The sequence below is a fragment of the Lynx canadensis genome, chromosome C1 (genome assembly GCF_007474595.2).
Source record: "Lynx canadensis isolate LIC74 chromosome C1, mLynCan4.pri.v2, whole genome shotgun sequence".
Taxonomy (NCBI): domain Eukaryota; kingdom Metazoa; phylum Chordata; class Mammalia; order Carnivora; family Felidae; genus Lynx; species Lynx canadensis.
The window spans coordinates 96,050,370-96,067,532 of NC_044310.1; the positions used below are offsets into that span (position 1 = coordinate 96,050,370).

The 17,163-nt window shown below is 36.6% G+C and overlaps 1 protein-coding gene across 2 annotated transcripts in view; it reads right to left on the reverse strand.

The window, feature by feature from the left end:
• LOC115520441 (monocarboxylate transporter 1) overlaps positions 1–17,163 on the reverse strand; it is a 62,301-nt gene that overhangs the window by 24,929 nt on the left and 20,209 nt on the right. The window lies entirely within an intron of this gene.

The following is a 17,163-nucleotide window of genomic DNA, read 5'->3' on the forward strand; positions in this document are numbered from 1 at the left end:
TTTTTAGTTTAGAGTACATCTGAATCTGAAAATCTGAAGAATAATTCCCTTAAAAATATAACCCAGTTTAAAGATTAAAGATCTTTGTCCTAGGGCATTTACCTATGATTCAGGTGGGATAAAAATATTTACAAATTGAAGCTTCCTAAAATTTCTATTGGAATAAATATAATAAAACGTTATTTAACAGCTCAGTTCTGCTAAAGGAAATAGTCTTGATTCTAAAATTATATTAAACAGAACTGCTCCAAACATTACTTTCATGAGTTTTTCTCTCACTTAAGTATGAAAAAAGAGAAAAGCACATGAAATTTTTCAAAGAACCACTAAAAAGATTAGTTCACCCCAGATTGTTTACACACATAGACATCCATGCAGATGGCAAAGCTATTTAATGCATCAAGCTCTGACTCGAAAAGCTAATACGTGCTGGACGTGATTAAACTTTGAGCTTAGCTGCCAGCTATGATTTGTCCCGGTTAGTTAAAGCAGTTACAATTTTTAGTCACTAAGACTTGCCTCATCAAGTTAAAAATACCTTATTCCATAGTGTCAAAAATTTAAAACTTCAAGAGGCTTTAAAAAAAAAATTCAGAAGTTAACAAGAAGTCTAAAAAATTAAAGTATACAAACTGTGAAAACACTTCAAAAAACCAGATACAGATTCAACATAATTCTGCTACTATCTAACAAATGGCTCTCCTTATTAACTTAAAAATTCTGATGGCACCTAGTAAAAAATTGTGTAATATCATTATTTAAATATAGTACTTCCTTTAAAAATAAGAAAATTAAATATATTAGTTCCTTTTAAACTAACCATATCTCAGCTATAAACATAAGGGTTCATACAAAAAGTAAATTATGAGAACAGGGTCCCTTGCACAGTATTCAGAGCCCTGCTGAGAAAGAGTGCCCAAGTCTAGAGGCTAAAAGGGATTAAAGTTTAAGATTTTAATCCTTACAGTGTGCACAGTAGCCTTCCTATCAGCTAGCTATTATTTTATGACTCTGTAGCAGTTCCCTGAAAATGATGGAGAGATTTAAAAAAAGTGATATGGTGACGAGAAAGTTCTTCATCCCTTTGCCTTGTAAAGGACAATAAGAAACAACCTTAACTTCTTGGCAAAGACTGTAGTGCAACAATTGCCTAATTTCTCTTCTAATTGTCTTCTGATTTATTTCCTTTTTTCATGACTCTCAGGAATTGTGCAAGTAAACTCATCTGGAAAGCTGAAAATTTTCTCCATACCCCCTGTGCTCTGCCCCCACTCCACAAGAGTTACAAAAGCCCTTGCAAATAGTACTACTCATTATGTTTCCTACACTTTTGAGATCAACGTTGAAAACAAAGCCATTTTTCTAAAATGACAATGGCCAGTTTGTGAACTTAAAAGAGGCAGAAAGTATCTAAAATCAATAATTTTAAAATAAATTGTTACTAAGTGTAGACTAGTTTAAGGTTTCGAATTTACATAGAAACATTCACATGGAAAATCCAGAAGGCTGATTTACTAAAGCTATTACTGCTAAAGTAGCTAAGTTACTACTCATTACTACTGGCACTAGTCCAGTTTCATAGCTTACAGAACCACCCACCCCAAGGTAAATCCCAAGATCCAAGGTCTAGGAAGCCTCATCTTTTTACCCTCTTTTCCACTTGAAACTGAACAGAAAGAAACAAATGATTGTGAAGAAAGCAAAAACAGTAAAAAAACAAACATAAAGCACCAGTGAAAGCAGAACCATAACTATACTATTGTTGGCTAGCCAAATACTCAATAGTTATGAAATGCATGATTTTGATCAAACGGAATATAAAGAACCTAGAAAAATATAAACCTGGCTCTGCAAACTTCCAACTTATCACTTGAGGGTAAATCCAACTCGCATTGTAAGAAGTTAAATACACCACCTTTTTTTCCCCCGTAAGTTTATTTATTTATTTGGAGAGAGGGACAGAAAGAACCCCGAGGAGGTTCAACAGTGTCCACACAGAGCCCGACGCAGCTCAGGATTTCACCAGTGTAAGATCATGACCTGAGCCAAGACAAGAGTCAAGACACTCAACCAACTGAGCCACTCAGGCACCGCTAAATACACTATTCTTGAAGAGAAATTAACAGTTGCTTAAAGATTTTGGGTCTGTCCTTCTTAATATATGAAAATTAACTCTAGATTATGCTTTTATTTAGCTCATATTAATAATCTCTAAAAATATCAATATTTTAATTACTAATAACTTCCAGATTTTTTATTATTTACATGCTCAGACTATCCTACCAATAAATATAAGATATATTTCTTTTTTAATACAACAGATCTCATAAGTTTTTGGTCTAAAGCCACCTTAAGCAGATACGTAGTTGGACAAGGGAGTATTTTAGCAGCCTATTCAGATAATTGTGGATATTCTACATTGATCCTACACCAAAACTTGATAAATTATCATTTATCATTTCTTAGTGATTAGTTACAATGTGCAAACTAAGGACTCCAACCTTGAGTCTTGAGGGGGCCCTTGGAGGGGCCCATAAACCACACTTTGAGAGAATGGTAGGAGATGGTACAGAATGTACTATTTTTCTATTTTTCATTGTAAGTTGTAAATCTATTTAAATTATATACATGTATTTTATAATTTGATAAAATTATAAGTATGTATATAACCTCTCGCTTAATAAGTAACTGGGAGCATACCTGGGTGGCTCAGTCGGTTAAACATCCAACTCTTGATTTTGGCTCAGGTCATGATCTTGCAGTTCATGAGATCAAGCCCCACGCTGGGCTCTGCACTGACAGCTCAGAGCCTGCCTGGGATTCTCTCTCCCTCTCTCTCTCTCTGCCCCTGCCTTTAGAGCACTCTCACTCCCTCTCTCACTAAACAAACAAACAAATAATTTTAAAATAACTTTGAGTAAGTATGTCAAATCTTTGCTATTTTTTAGTCAGTCAAAAGAAAAAAATGTAATGCTTCCTTTAAGAGTTCTTTGTCTTATTAGGTATTCCCTGTCAATCCCTTAAAATATTTAGTCTCAAATACCATATGTAGTCTTGGAGAGTATTTTCTACCCAAACTGGGGAATTTTTTCTAAGTTTTTCCCAACAGAAAGCTCACACAATACATACTTGTCAGGAGGCTGAGCACCATGAAACAGATGAAACCTAACATTTGTAACTGTCCTCATTTCTACTGTGATCTAGAAAAGGGCTGCTGTTTTAAGTAAATGTATCATGTGCCAAAGGACATGTGATGAAATGGAGAGTATATGTAGGATCTAAGGGCCCTTTCACCACCTAAATAAGACTGAAAGGGGGGGCGGGTCAGAAGTCAAGGGGCAAGAGTTTCTCCAACATAAACAACCAATACCCTTAATTTCCAGCTTTTCTGCCACCTCTTTGTCCACTGTGGTCTTATGTACAGATTGTTCAAGCATAACACTTTTCTATCTTTCCATGAAGGATCTTCTTTAAATACTAGTCAACTACCATATGCTCAGTTGAGCAAAGCCACAAGGCTAAAATTTTTTGAAAAGGCAGAAATAAATATTTGTCAATAACATAGAGACATGGGGACATAAAGACTCACCACTGAGAAAGGTTTCCAGAGAATGGAATTTAGTGCCACCACTGAATGACCGGCATTGTAAATATTCCTGGCTTGTTTTGTGAAATGGGTTTAAGTTTTCCTACAGGGCTTCCTGGCACTCAATATATCACCTTTTATATCAATATATCTATATAGCAACAGTTAGAACTACTTTTGCTGTACCATGAACAAAGCCAGGTAAGCAACTCAATGAATGACAAACATGGTATATTTTGGCTATTTCCAACTTCAACTAAATTCCATAAGAAACTACAAAATGCCCAAGACTTTAATATTAATAGTGAGTGAAAATCAATTTTTGCTTATATCTGCTTGAATGGGCCTACACTGATGCACTTCAAATTAATTTATCTTGACTTTGTTTAATGCTCTACAATAGCCCTATGAAGTTGCTATAGCAACCCAAATTTTTAAATGTCAATCCTAATTTCTTGTAGCTGTTTTAAAAGAGAGGATTAAAGTTTTGTAAGTACCACAGAGAACGGGTGAAACTGATCATATCTGCAAATGAACAAATATGCAACCTTAAAGGTAGTGAATATACATATATGAACATCTGTGTGTATACGTGTGTATGTATACATATTTACTTATTTAATCTGCTTTTGTTAATCTCAGTTAATGTCATACACAATCTGAATTATACCACTCTCAATTCTCCTTGTAAGAAAATGATTTCTGGCATCTATTCACCCAAATAAGCATAATTTTATGCAAGTGGATGGGGGAGGAAGTATGGTCCCTGTAATGTGTAGAAACTCTGAATCTGGGTTCTGGTTTCCCTGTTGAGGGTTAATTTTAGTATTTTATTTCTCTCTTCTCTCCATACCAGTGCAATTTCTTTCAAAAGTAATCTACTTGTAGACCCACAGAATAGATGGGTTTATTTATTTTGAGAGAGACTAAGAGACTGTGAGACGGGGAAGGGCAGAAAGAGAGGAAGAATCTCAAGCAGGTTCCTTACTGTCAGAACAGAGCCTAACACTGGGCTCAGACTCACAAAACTGTGAGATCATGACCTGAGCTGAAATCAAGAGTCAGACACTCAACTGACTAAGCCACCCAGATGCCCCAATTAATATGCAGTTTATACTGAAAACAAGAGTTTTCAAAATAAAAAAGAGAAACCTCCACTTACTTTTAAAGTCTCATTTGCCAACTATTAGCATAATCAAACTAATGCCAATAAAAATATTTCTCCCTTTAATAATTAAAAAAAAATTATTTTGTGAGAGACAGAGAGAGAGAGTGTGCACACGCACAAGTGGGGGAGGGGCAGAGAGCAGGAGAGACAGAATCCCATGCAAGCTCCATGCCATCAGCGAGAGCCTGATGTGGGGCTCGAACTCACCAACTGTGAGGTAATGACTTGAACCAAGATCAAGAGTCGATGCTTCACTGACAAGCGCCACCCAGGCGCCTTTCTCCCTTTAATAATTTAATGTGAAACTCAAAACTTCCATGAAAAATTGTGACATTTTTAAAATGTTTATTATAAAAAGGTATCAAGAAACTAGCAACTATTTCTACTCCAGCTGACAAATAGCAAAACATGACAACAGAATAAAACAGTAAGACCCACTTAGCATCTTGTACTACTAGGGTTATGGCTCCCAATTCTAAAACTAAGGTGACTTCATCTAAGGGGCCACAGCATGAAAAACATAAATCTCCAGTTTAACATTGCTCCTAGTGAATTAGTATTTCAAAAAGAAAAAAAAAAGTGAAGCCCATTAGCTATTAAATACTATCCGGGATGAAAAGTAATAGTCTTACAACACAAAGAAATGGAAAGATGGGTGCTGTCAGTGAGCAGCCTGCTTGGGATTCTCTCTCTCCCCCTCTTTCTCTGCTCCTCCTCCTACACGCATACGTGCACGCTCTCTCTCTCTCAAACTAAACTTAAAAAAAAAAAAAAAAAAAGAAATGGAAAGATATTCATGGATTGAAAGAACAAATATTGTTAAAAAGTCTATACTACCCAAAGCAATCTATACATTTAATGCAATCCCTATCAAAATACCAATAGCATTTTTCACAGAAGTAGAACAATCTGAAAATTTGTATGAAACCACAAATAGCCAAAGCAATTTTGAAAAAGAAAAGCAAAGCTGAAGGCATCAGAATTCCAGATTTAAAGTTATATCACAAAGCTGCAGTAATCAAAACAGTATGGTATTGGCACAAATATAGACACGTAAGATCAATGAAAGAGAATGAAAACCCAGAAACAAACCCATAATTACATGGTCAAATAATCTTCAACAAAGCAGGAAAGAATATCCAATGGCAAAAACATAGTCTCTCCAACAAATGGTGTTGGGAAAACTGGACAGCTACATGCAGAAGAATGAAACTGGACCACTTTCTTACATTATACACAAAAATAAATTCAAAATGGATTAAAGACCTAAATGTGAGAACTGAAACCATAAAACCTACAAAATAGGCAATAACTTCTTTGACATTAGCCATAACAACTTCTTTCTAGATAGGTCTCTGATGTAAGGGAAACAAAGCCAAAATAAATTACTGCTACTATCAAAAAAAAGTTTCTGCATAATGAAAGAAACCATCAACAAAACTAAAAGGCAATCTACAGAATGGGAGAAGACATTAAAAAATGATATAACCAATAAAGGGTTAGTATCCAAAATATACAAAAAACTTATAAACTTATGAACTCAAAAACTTATAAAACTCAAAACACCCAAAAAACAATCCAATTAAAAATGGGCAGAAGACATGAACAGACATTTCTCCAAAGAAGATATCCAGACACATGCAAAGATGTTCAACATCACTCATCATCAGGAAAATGCTCATACCTGTCAGAATGGCTAAAATCAGCAACACTAGAAACAACAGGTGTTGGTGAGAACGTAGAGAAAAAAGGACCCTCTGGCACTGTTGGTAGGAATGGAAACTGGTGCAGCCACTGTGGAAAACAGTATGGAGGTCCCTTAAAAAGTTAAAAATAGAACTATCTTTTGATCCAGCAATTACACTACTGGGTATTTACCTAAAAAAATATAAGAACACTAATTCAAAGGGATACATACACCCCCTTCGTTCACTATGGCATTACTTACAACAGCTAAGACACGGAACCAAGTGTCCCGTCAGTCGATGAACGGATTAAGAAGAGGTGGCATATATACACAATGGAATATTATTCAGCCATAAAAAAGAATGAAAATTTCCCGTTTGCAATGACATGTATGGAGCTAGAGAGTATAATGCTTAGTGAAAGAAGTCAGAGAAAAACAAATAGCACATGATTTCACTCATAGGTTTGTTTAACAAACAAAACAAACAAGGGTTAAAAAGTAAGAGAGAGAGACAAAGAAACAGAGAACAAACTGATGGTTACCAGAGGGGAGATGGGTGGGAGAATGGGTTAAATAGGTGATGGGGACCGAGGAATGCACTTGTGGTGATGAGCATAGGGTGATGTATGAAAGTGTTGGAATTTCTATACTGCACACTTAAAACTAATATAACATTGTATGTTAACAACTAGAATTAAAATAGGGGCTCCTGGGTGGCTCAGCTGGTTAAGCATCCAACTGTTTATTTCGGCTCTAGTCATGATCTCACAGTTTGAGTTCAAGCCCTGCTTCCAGCTCTACGCTGACAGTGAGGAGCTTGTCTGGGATTCTCTCTCTCGCCCACCCCTACTCACACGCTCTCTCTCTCAAAAATAAATAAACTTAAAAAAAAAACTTAAAAAAATTAAGTCTTATAGTAGCAGATTCTCTTATTCTTCTATATAACAACTTCCTAAGTGACACACTGCATTTCTTGGCCATTTCACCTTTCCTTTCTACTACCCAAACACAAACTGTGGTGTAACTTTCTTTATGAACACTATGATCCCAAAAACAAGTGTTAGTTTTCATTAGTGCAATAAAGAAAGGGGCATACCTTGTTAATAATAAAGGCAGGATGTTCATACAAAGGCAGGATTTTACAGTCATGAGACCCAAAGACGATCAGCTATCAATGTCCTAAATTTCATGAATGTTTTTGTAACTCAGATTTTTAAAAAAATTTTTAAGTTTACTTATTGTGAAAGAGGGGGAGAGAGAGAAAGAGTGCGTAGGGAAGGAACAGAGAGAGAGGGACAGAGAGAGAATCCCAAGCAGGCTCCACACTGTCAGCGCAGAGCCTGAAGCCAGGCTCAATTCCATCAACTGTGAGATCATGACCTGAGACAAAATCAAAAGTCATATGCTCAACCGAGCCACACAGGTGCCCCTGCAATTCAGATTTTTAAAGCTACACATAATAGAACTGTATAATCATTTTAAAATTGTATCAGGATATACATCAAACTTTTTTGCCATTCATTTAATAAAATTTGAGTGCTTGCAGCAAAAGCTGTAAACTAAACAGACATGGTCCCTGCCTCATGGAGTTTAGATTACAGGGAAGAAAGGGGGAAAAAAGGTAAATTAAGTGAATTCAATAAATATGTTCTAATAAATGCATCTGAAACTTTATATTGGTTGGAGGTTGTGAGGAGTAGATAATATCCTCCTATGATAACTATGTTGTTTGACTTGTTCCAATGAACATATATTACTTTATAATAAAAAACACAAAGTAGCAAAGTTTTAAAAGATGACAAGTTATACATACTCATTATAGAAAAATTAGAGGATATACACACGTACAGTTTTTAATGTTTATTTTTCAGAGACAGAGCATGAGTGGGGGAGGGGCAGAGAGAGAGGAAGACACAGAACCCAAAGCAGGCTCCAGGCTCTGGGTTGTTAGCACAGAGCCTGATGTGGGGCTCGAACTCAAGAGCCGTGAGATCATGACCTGAGCTGAAGTCGGACGCTTAACCAAATGAGCCACCCTGGCGCCCATAGGATATATATATATAAATTGAAAATAAAATATCTCTGCCATTCTATCATCCTTGTATCAGTTATTCTACATTTTGATGAGAATTTTCTTAAATTTCTTTCTAGGATACCATGCATAAGCATATATGTGATATAAACATGGGATTGTGTTTTATGCTGCTTTACATGCTTTTTCCATTCAATATCAGAAACATCTCTGAATATGTATCCAGATCAATGGTATTATTTCTTCTACTTTATGGTAAGGTTTATTTTAAGACAATAGCCAACATCTTCATTTTTTTCTGTATTTAAAGTTCATGGATTGTTTAACATCAGATGAATTAAAAAATAGGTAACTCTTCAATATAACAGGCCTGGGTGGTTACTTAGGGCTCAGCATTAAGGTTCCTGAACGAAAGTTGGGGGCACCTAGTCAAACAAAGTGGCAAACTCATTTTTACTTTTCACTGCAAATCCCTAACTTTAGAGAACTTTCCCACTTCGCTGTGGTTAGCCACCTAGGCTACCCCTCAAAGTCATACCATAGAGAAAGTCACATTCAGAGAAGCTGAAGTTATGTAGGTCTGTAATACAGATTAGAAAACAACAGTATAATTAACTAAGACAAAACCCATGAGATTAAGTTAGTTTAGTTCTCTTTAATACTGGGACTCACTTGTGGGGATAAGGAAGCAGATAAGGGTGTCCAGAAATTAGTAATAACTTCTATGGATATTTCAAAGCCTTAAGAGAAGTTAGTAGAACCAATTCTTTATTACATCAGTCATGATTAAAATGTATACTTACAAGTTTCCCTTTTCCTTGATACTGTTACATCATTAGCACTTCTCACACTTATTAACAAAGATTGAGGCTTTTTTGTCTCATAAACCAGAGAGGAAAGAAGGAAAGGGAAAAGGAAGAGATATTCTGGTAATGCTACTGTGTAAGAGTTGGAAGTAGAGGAAGGAAAAGTGAGGGACTCTGAAAGTATGTATTTATAATTCATGATGAAATCATGCTTCAGGCAATCTCAGTTGTGGAAGAGCAAAGAAGGAAAGAGAATGTGAGCTGGGGGCACCTGGGTGGCTCTGTTGGATGAGCGTCCAAATTGAGCTCAGGTCATGATCTCACAGTTGCAGCAAAAGCTGTAAACTAAACAGACAATATAAAGTTTCAGATGCATTTATTAGAACATATTTATTGAATTCACTTAATTTACCTTTTTTCCCCCTTTCTTCCCTGTAATCTAAACTCCATGAGGCAGGGAGTTTCATGAGTTCAAGCCTCACATCAGGCTTGCTGCTGTCAGCCTGTCAGCACAGAGCCTGTTTCAGATCCTCTGTCCCTCTCTCTCTCTGCCCCTCCCCCATTTGTGATCTCTCAAAAATAAACAAACATTAAAAAAAAGAAAGAAAATCAACCGTATGACTCCCCAGGGAGAAAAGGACAACAGGCCATCAAGAGGCACCATGGTTTTAGGACACCTTAGTCTTAAAGGGCAAATCAGAAACAAAGGCAAAAAGATAGTATCATTTTGTTCCATATTCACATATTGAGGTGATAAAAGCATTTAGTAACTTGTAAAAATGAAATTAATGTTCACTGACGATTTCCATAATTCTAATTTCATCTAATACTAAAAATCTACTCTAGCCCACCAATATCCTTACTGCTTTTCTGAATATACCATGTCACATGAAGTGAATTTCCTCCATGATATCTTAGTGCTTCTTGGGTAGCATTCTGAAAACTCTAAGATACTAAACTATATGTCTCTTTCTTTGTAAGTAATTATTTCCCTAATTAGTTTAGGTGTGTGCTTTTAGATCATGAATTAAGGACAGAGGCTATTCTTCCCACTTTTAAAAATTTAACCTCCTCCTGTCCCCAAAAGTTAGCATTAGGTGAACTTCAAAGACTCTGATTTCCCCAGTTTTTGAGAAGCAGAGAAAAATATGAAACAAGGAAAAACTCCTCAGTAATGTGATGTTATGCTTTCTGGACCTAGTGTCCTCTACAAAGAGGCAGAAAAGGTTTTTTGTTTGTTTTTACATAAAGAAAAAAAATTACTGAATACAACTTTTGGCACATAGAACTTACCTGATCAGGGGTGCTAAGGGGCTCAGTTGGTTAAGCGTCTGACTCTTGATTTCAGCCCAGGTCATGATCTCACAGTTTGTGGGTTCAAGCCCCATGTCGGGCTCCACACTGACCAGTGCACGGCCTGCTTGGGATTCTCTTTCCCTCTCTCTAACCCTCCCCTATCCATGCTCTCTCTTTCAAAATAAATAAATAAACTTAATAACACCAACAACAAAAAGATCTAATCAGTCTCACTTTCTGAGTTATTACTACACCAGCAGATCTTGGCCTTCTTTAATGCTTCATTTTTGCCTGTTTCTCAGACTGAAAAATTGGCTATATTCTACGCTGAGGCCAAGTCCTGTTCCCTTTCACATGCTAATTTGTTTCTTGCTTGGGCAAGAGTTTCCAAATACAGACCCATTTCACATTATATAAAACAAAGAGTGTGAATAGTAGCAAAGAAGGGGAAGTTGGAGACTATATCCTTCAACAGCATGTTCTGTTTGGCAGAATTCCAGATTATACTCTGGAATACCTGAATATGTTGTTTTTCTTCAGCAATCCAAAAATATATTCACCCAATCAGTATCTAAGTGAGCCATTTCAATTTATTAGTGTAAGACCTACCTTGTTTCAGAATTTGAAAAAAAATGTACTAGCTAGACTAAAATTACAAATAGATATGTTGTCGGTGTTGTGTCATTTATATTACTTTGAATATAAATGAGTATTTGAATACAATAGGTGATATTTCTGCTAGAATCTATTTCACTCCCAGTATTCTGAAGCCTAATGGGGAGTATAAGTGGATTACAATTCATTAAAAGATAAACAAAGAAACCTTTTCCTTTTCTTGAAAAAGCAGATTTGAACTATTCACTGGCAGAAATAATTAACACTATACTTACTTTCACATAAAAATATCTTAAGTTTCGAGGACTAGAAACAACACAGTAACATACTAACATTTCATTTCAAAGCTTTATTTTCATTCTGAATGTTCTCAAACCACATTTTATTTTTTTAAAGTTTATCCATTTATTTTTGAGAGAGCATGAGTGGAGGAGGGGCAGAGAGAGAGGGAGAGAGAGAGGATCCCAAGCAGTTTCTGAGCCAACAGCACAGATACCAGAGGGGGCCTGAACTCACGAAACTGTGAGATCATGACGTGAGCTGAAATGAAGAGTCGGATGCTCAACTGACTGAGCCACAGTTTGAGGTACTCCTCAAAGCACACTTTAAACTATATATTCTTTCATCCCTTTCTAGTAATTTCTTGTACACATAGTCACTATTTAATAAACATGCCCTGAATGAGTTTGAACTTCATTAAGTTCAAACTTTGACCCTCATTATCTCAAAAAACTAAGTTGTTTTGTTTTGTTAAATTTTTTTTTTTCAACGTTTTTTATTTATTTTTGGGACAGAGAGAGACAGAGCATGAACGGGGGAGGGGCAGAGAGAGAGGGAGACACAGAATCGGAAACAGGCTCCAGGCTCTGAGCCATCAGCCCAGAGCCCGACGCGGAGCTCGAACTCACGGACCGCGAGATCGTGACCTGGCTGAAGTCGGACGCGTAACCGACTGCACCACCCAGGCGCCCCTGTTTTTTCATCAATAACAAACCACACGAGAGTATTTTTTTAAAAAATTTTTTTTTCAACGTTTATTTATTTTTTGGGACAGAGAGAGACAGAGCATGAACGGGGGAGGGGCAGAGAGAGGGAGACACAGAATCGGAAACAGGCTCCAGGCTCTGAGCCATCAGCCCAGAGCCTGACGCGGGGCTCGAACTCACGGACCGCGAGATCGTGACCTGGCTGAAGTCGGACGCTTAACCCACTGCGCCACCCAGGCGCCCCGACACGAGAGTATTAAATTTGAGTATTGTTTGTTTGGAATTAAATCATTACCCACCATTCTCAAATGTGTATTTGCAAAGCTTTTTTAGAAGATATTCATAGACAGTAAAGATGTAGCAAACAATCAGCATACTACAATTAAACTGGAATAGTCTTTTTAATTGCTGACATTATAAATCTTAGATTATATTGTCTTTAAGATAACTATCAGTTCCGGGGCACCTCAGTGGCTCAGTCAGATTGGGTGTCTGACTCCTGATTTTGGCTCAGGTTGTGATCTCACAGTTGTGAGATCAAGCCCAGTGTCAGGATCTGTGCTGAGAGTACAGAGCCTGCTTGGGAATTTCTCTCCCTCTCTCTATGCCCCTCCCCTGTCTGTGCTCTCCCTCTCTCTCTCTCAAAATAAATTAAAAAAAGATAATTATTAAGTTCCTTTACTAAAAATATACAACTTTCAAATTAATGTTTTATTTTCCTAGAAACCACAGTAATTGTTAAACCATTCTTTTTCCCTCTACTAACCCCATCAGGTAGTTTTCCAAGTAACAGAGTAAATACATACAACATCATTACACAATCACAACAGACTGAAGTAAGAACGTGTATTTCTAATCTACAGAGCAGGTATTTCAAACCTGACTTCCACTGACCTCTTTAGGGGTTCACTTAGTTGAGCAAAATAAAAAACCCTACATCTAATAGAGTGAGCTTGTGAAGTTAAGATCTGAAGCAATTTGAAGCACCTTTGCTGATATATCCAAAAGAGGGCAAGAAAACTCCAAGTCAATGAAGACACCCCCTATTCCATTTACCTTATGGTGTATTTTTTAAGTAAGCTCCAAGCCCAATGCAGAGCCCATCGCAGGCTGATAACAAGACCTGAGCTTAGATCAAGAGTCAGGACACTTAACCAACTGAGCCACCCAGGTGCCCCTAACTACGGCATTTAAAACAGAATTTTGGGTTTACCTGCCTGGCTCAGTCCATGGAGTGTGTGATTCTTGGTCTCAGGGTCATGAGTTCAAGCCCCATATTGGGCTTAGAGTTTACTTAAAAACTTTTTTTTTTTAATTTAAAAACAAATAAAAAAAACCATTTCAGATGTATTAATTTTAAGTTATATAAACATATACTTCCTGAATACAAAGGAAAATTATTCTGCCCATATTTGTAGAAATCATCTTACTAGTCCTTAGCAAACACAAGTATTTTGTTCCCTACCATTTATGAGGTCAAAATTTATGATGATTTAGTACACAGAAGTCAATGGCCAAATAATTTACATAAACCTGTGACATCATGATTTGTATTATATACTCCATCACAGGTTCTGGCTAACTACTCTTCTATCAGAATACACATACAAGAATATAAACAGGAGTCCTTAGGCTCTTTGGTGCCTTTGACAGATTCCTTTGACAGTTTGGTAAAAACTGTCATTATTCTTGTTAGAATGAGGTTTTTAAATGCATAAAATACAAACGTATAATTGTCAAATGTATAATTGTCAAAATATTTTTAATTGATATATACTTTTTAATTGATATGTCCTTTCAAAATTAACAAATTAGATAAAATCTAGTAGGTCTAATAACCACAGTAATTTTGAAGTAATGATAAGTTTAAACAATTTTAAGATGGCTACAATCACATTATGATATGAAAATATGTGATTTCTATTGGTGACAGTCACCAGGTACTACTAAAACTACTATAGCTTAGTTGTAGCTATAGTTGCCTACACTCATAGTTGAAATAAATCTAAATTTTACTTAGAAGTTAATGAAAAGGTGTAATTTTTTTCTTTAGCCAAGTTCACAGACTCTCTGAATTCCATCCATCAGGGAGGACCAATCTGCAGATTCTAGGGTACAAACCCCTGATACGGGAACAGAAGAGAAAGTTAATACAGTAAAAGTTTTGAGTCTCAAAACTATTCGAGGCAACTTAAAAAGCCCTGGTACAAGTATGCTTATCACGATGAGCATTGAGTAACGTATAGAATTGTTGAATCACCATTTTGTACGCCTGAAACTAACATAGCACTGTATATTAACTATATTGGAATTTAAAAATTTAATAAAAAAGAAGTTCCATTACTACCCAAAATAGTAACACACTAGAGCAGTATTATCAGACTTTCATTTACTCAATAGTCTTTGGTGATTTACATAGGAAGAGCAAAATCAAAGAGAAAAAAGTATTTTTCTTTTCTTTAAAAAAATGTTTTTGTCTTTTATTTTTGAGAGAGAGGGAGGGGCAGAGAGAGGGAGACACAGAATCCAAAGCAGGTTCCAGGGTCCTCACTGTTAGCATAGAGCCCGATGTAGGGCTTGAACTTATTAACTGCGAGATCAGGACCTGAGTCAAAGTCAGACGCTTAACCAACTGAACCACCCAGATGCCCCTTTCTTTTCTTTTTAAGTGTTTATTCAGAGAAAGAGCACAGGGGAGGGGCAGAGAAAGAGAGAATCCCAAGCAGGTTCTGTGCTGTCAGCATAGAGCCCGACACAGGGCTCAATTGCACAACCTGTGAGATCATGACCTGAACTGAAATCAAGAATTGGATGTCTAACCAACTGACCCACTTAGGAGCCCCAAGAAAAAATACTTTTCAACCAATGATCAAATATGCAGCTTACAATGCTTGCATGTTTTGAGGAATTTCTCCTTCACAGGAGGACTAAGTCATTGTAATCAAATCAGATTAGATTCAACAACATTATGAGATGTGATTAGCAACAGAGTAGTGTGGACAAACAACACAGCTGGATCCCACTACTTCTGCATAAATGGTCAGTGGTACTCCTAAACGGCTCAGCCCTTTTGCAGCCAGTCTCGCTGTTGGTAGATGTGAACTCATACTGTCATTGTGTGTGCTGTGACCTCAGAAGAGAAATCACCATTTCCTTAAGATTGTTATTGCTGTTTTATCACTTCTTTATAGAACACAAGGGTTCAAATATGTCACCTATACTAATCTTGGCATAAAGATCCATTATAAAATGGATCCCATGACCAGGAAAAGAGAAAACAAAATTACAGGGGGAAAAAGCAGGGAGAAAAATTTCAGTTTGTCAGTGCAAGTTAAAGGAAGAAGAGCATACAACTTAGAAGGATAATTTGGAGTTATATATTGTAGAAGACTTAAATCTATATAGGCAAATACTAAATTTGGTAGGCACTAGAAAGCCATGAGAAGGTTTTAATTAGAGAGATGACATGATCAGAACTGGCAGCACACTATAGAGCAGATTAGAGAAGGGGGATGGCAATGAGAGAAGGTATAAGGCCACGCCACAAATCATGGCAGCAGCCTAAACTAGGGAGTAGTAATAAAAATGAAAAGTAGAGTGGGGGAAGCAAATGGATACAACAAAGGAAAGGTTTGGCACTTAATTGCACTTGGTAGGGCAGGGGACCTACTAGAGAAGTATTAAGATGACTCAGAGGTTTTTAACCCTGACTACCCGAAAGAATGGTAATCAGAAGAAAAGAGTAGGTTGGGGGTGGGGGGTGTGAGGAATGAAGGGAAGTTGGGAACAGGCAGAGATAATGAACTTTAAGCAACATTTTAATTTTGAAATGCCCAAGAATTAGAAAAGCAGATCATTGATAAGAGTAATCAATCTCTGTCCTCAAGGAATTTAAAATCTGTAATGTGATTACAGCTAGAGATTTAGATTTGGTAGTGATTCTACCAGAAACTCCCCAAAAGCTATGGGAACAGATAAGTTCTTCAAAGAAATAGCAGAGAAGACCAAAAGAAACCCTATCAATTTAAGAACAGAAATTCTATATATCCCAAATAGTAAAAACCATTTGAAATATTAACATCAGGTGCTAAAAACATTTTCACAAAATACTGGCTTTTAAAAGAAAATGAACCTTGATACAATTAAATACACCTCTCCAAAAAGACAGTGTCTCAATCACATAGGATATTGTATTAAAACACAAACTTTAACTTACCCTTACATTCAAAAACCACTTGGGGAAGGTGGTCAAAAGGTACAAACTTCCAATTATAAGAATAAGGGATAGGAGGTACAACATGGCAACTATAATTAACACTAATATGATACATATGAATGTTAAGAGAATAAATCCTGAACTCTATTTGGGACAAAAAAAAATTTTTTTTGCTTTCTTTTTATTGTATCTAATGAGCTGATGGATGCTAACTGAACTTACTGTGGTAATCACTTCACAATATATGTTACTCAAGCCATCATACTGTACACCTTAAACTTATACAATGATGTATGTCAATTATATCCCATTAAAACTGGGGGTGGGGGGGAAAGCCCTACTTCTCTTTATAGAGGTATTCCAGTTGATCAACGGAGAAGGAATGTTAGAATTAGAGGGCATTTGCAAACCACTAATGAAAAAAATGGAACCATGCCATTAATATAGCAGAGTCAGTAGCAACCAAACATAGGCCTCCTGATGGAAATATACATCATCATCTACGGATTATATTTGCCCTCTCCCCCACACTGTCCCTACCCTCAGAAATCAAACCTAAACAGATCTAAGCATGCTCAAAGTCTTAAATCTAGCCACCAATTTACAGGAAATACAGGGAATCAAGAGACATGTTGAACTAGAACATATTAAAACTACTCCAGAGGGACAGATTCAACTAAATCCAGAATGAGAGAAACTTTAAGAAAAATAACCTGGTTCCTTCAGCAAATAAATTATGAGGAAAATGAGAAGGGAGGCGGGGGACTGCAG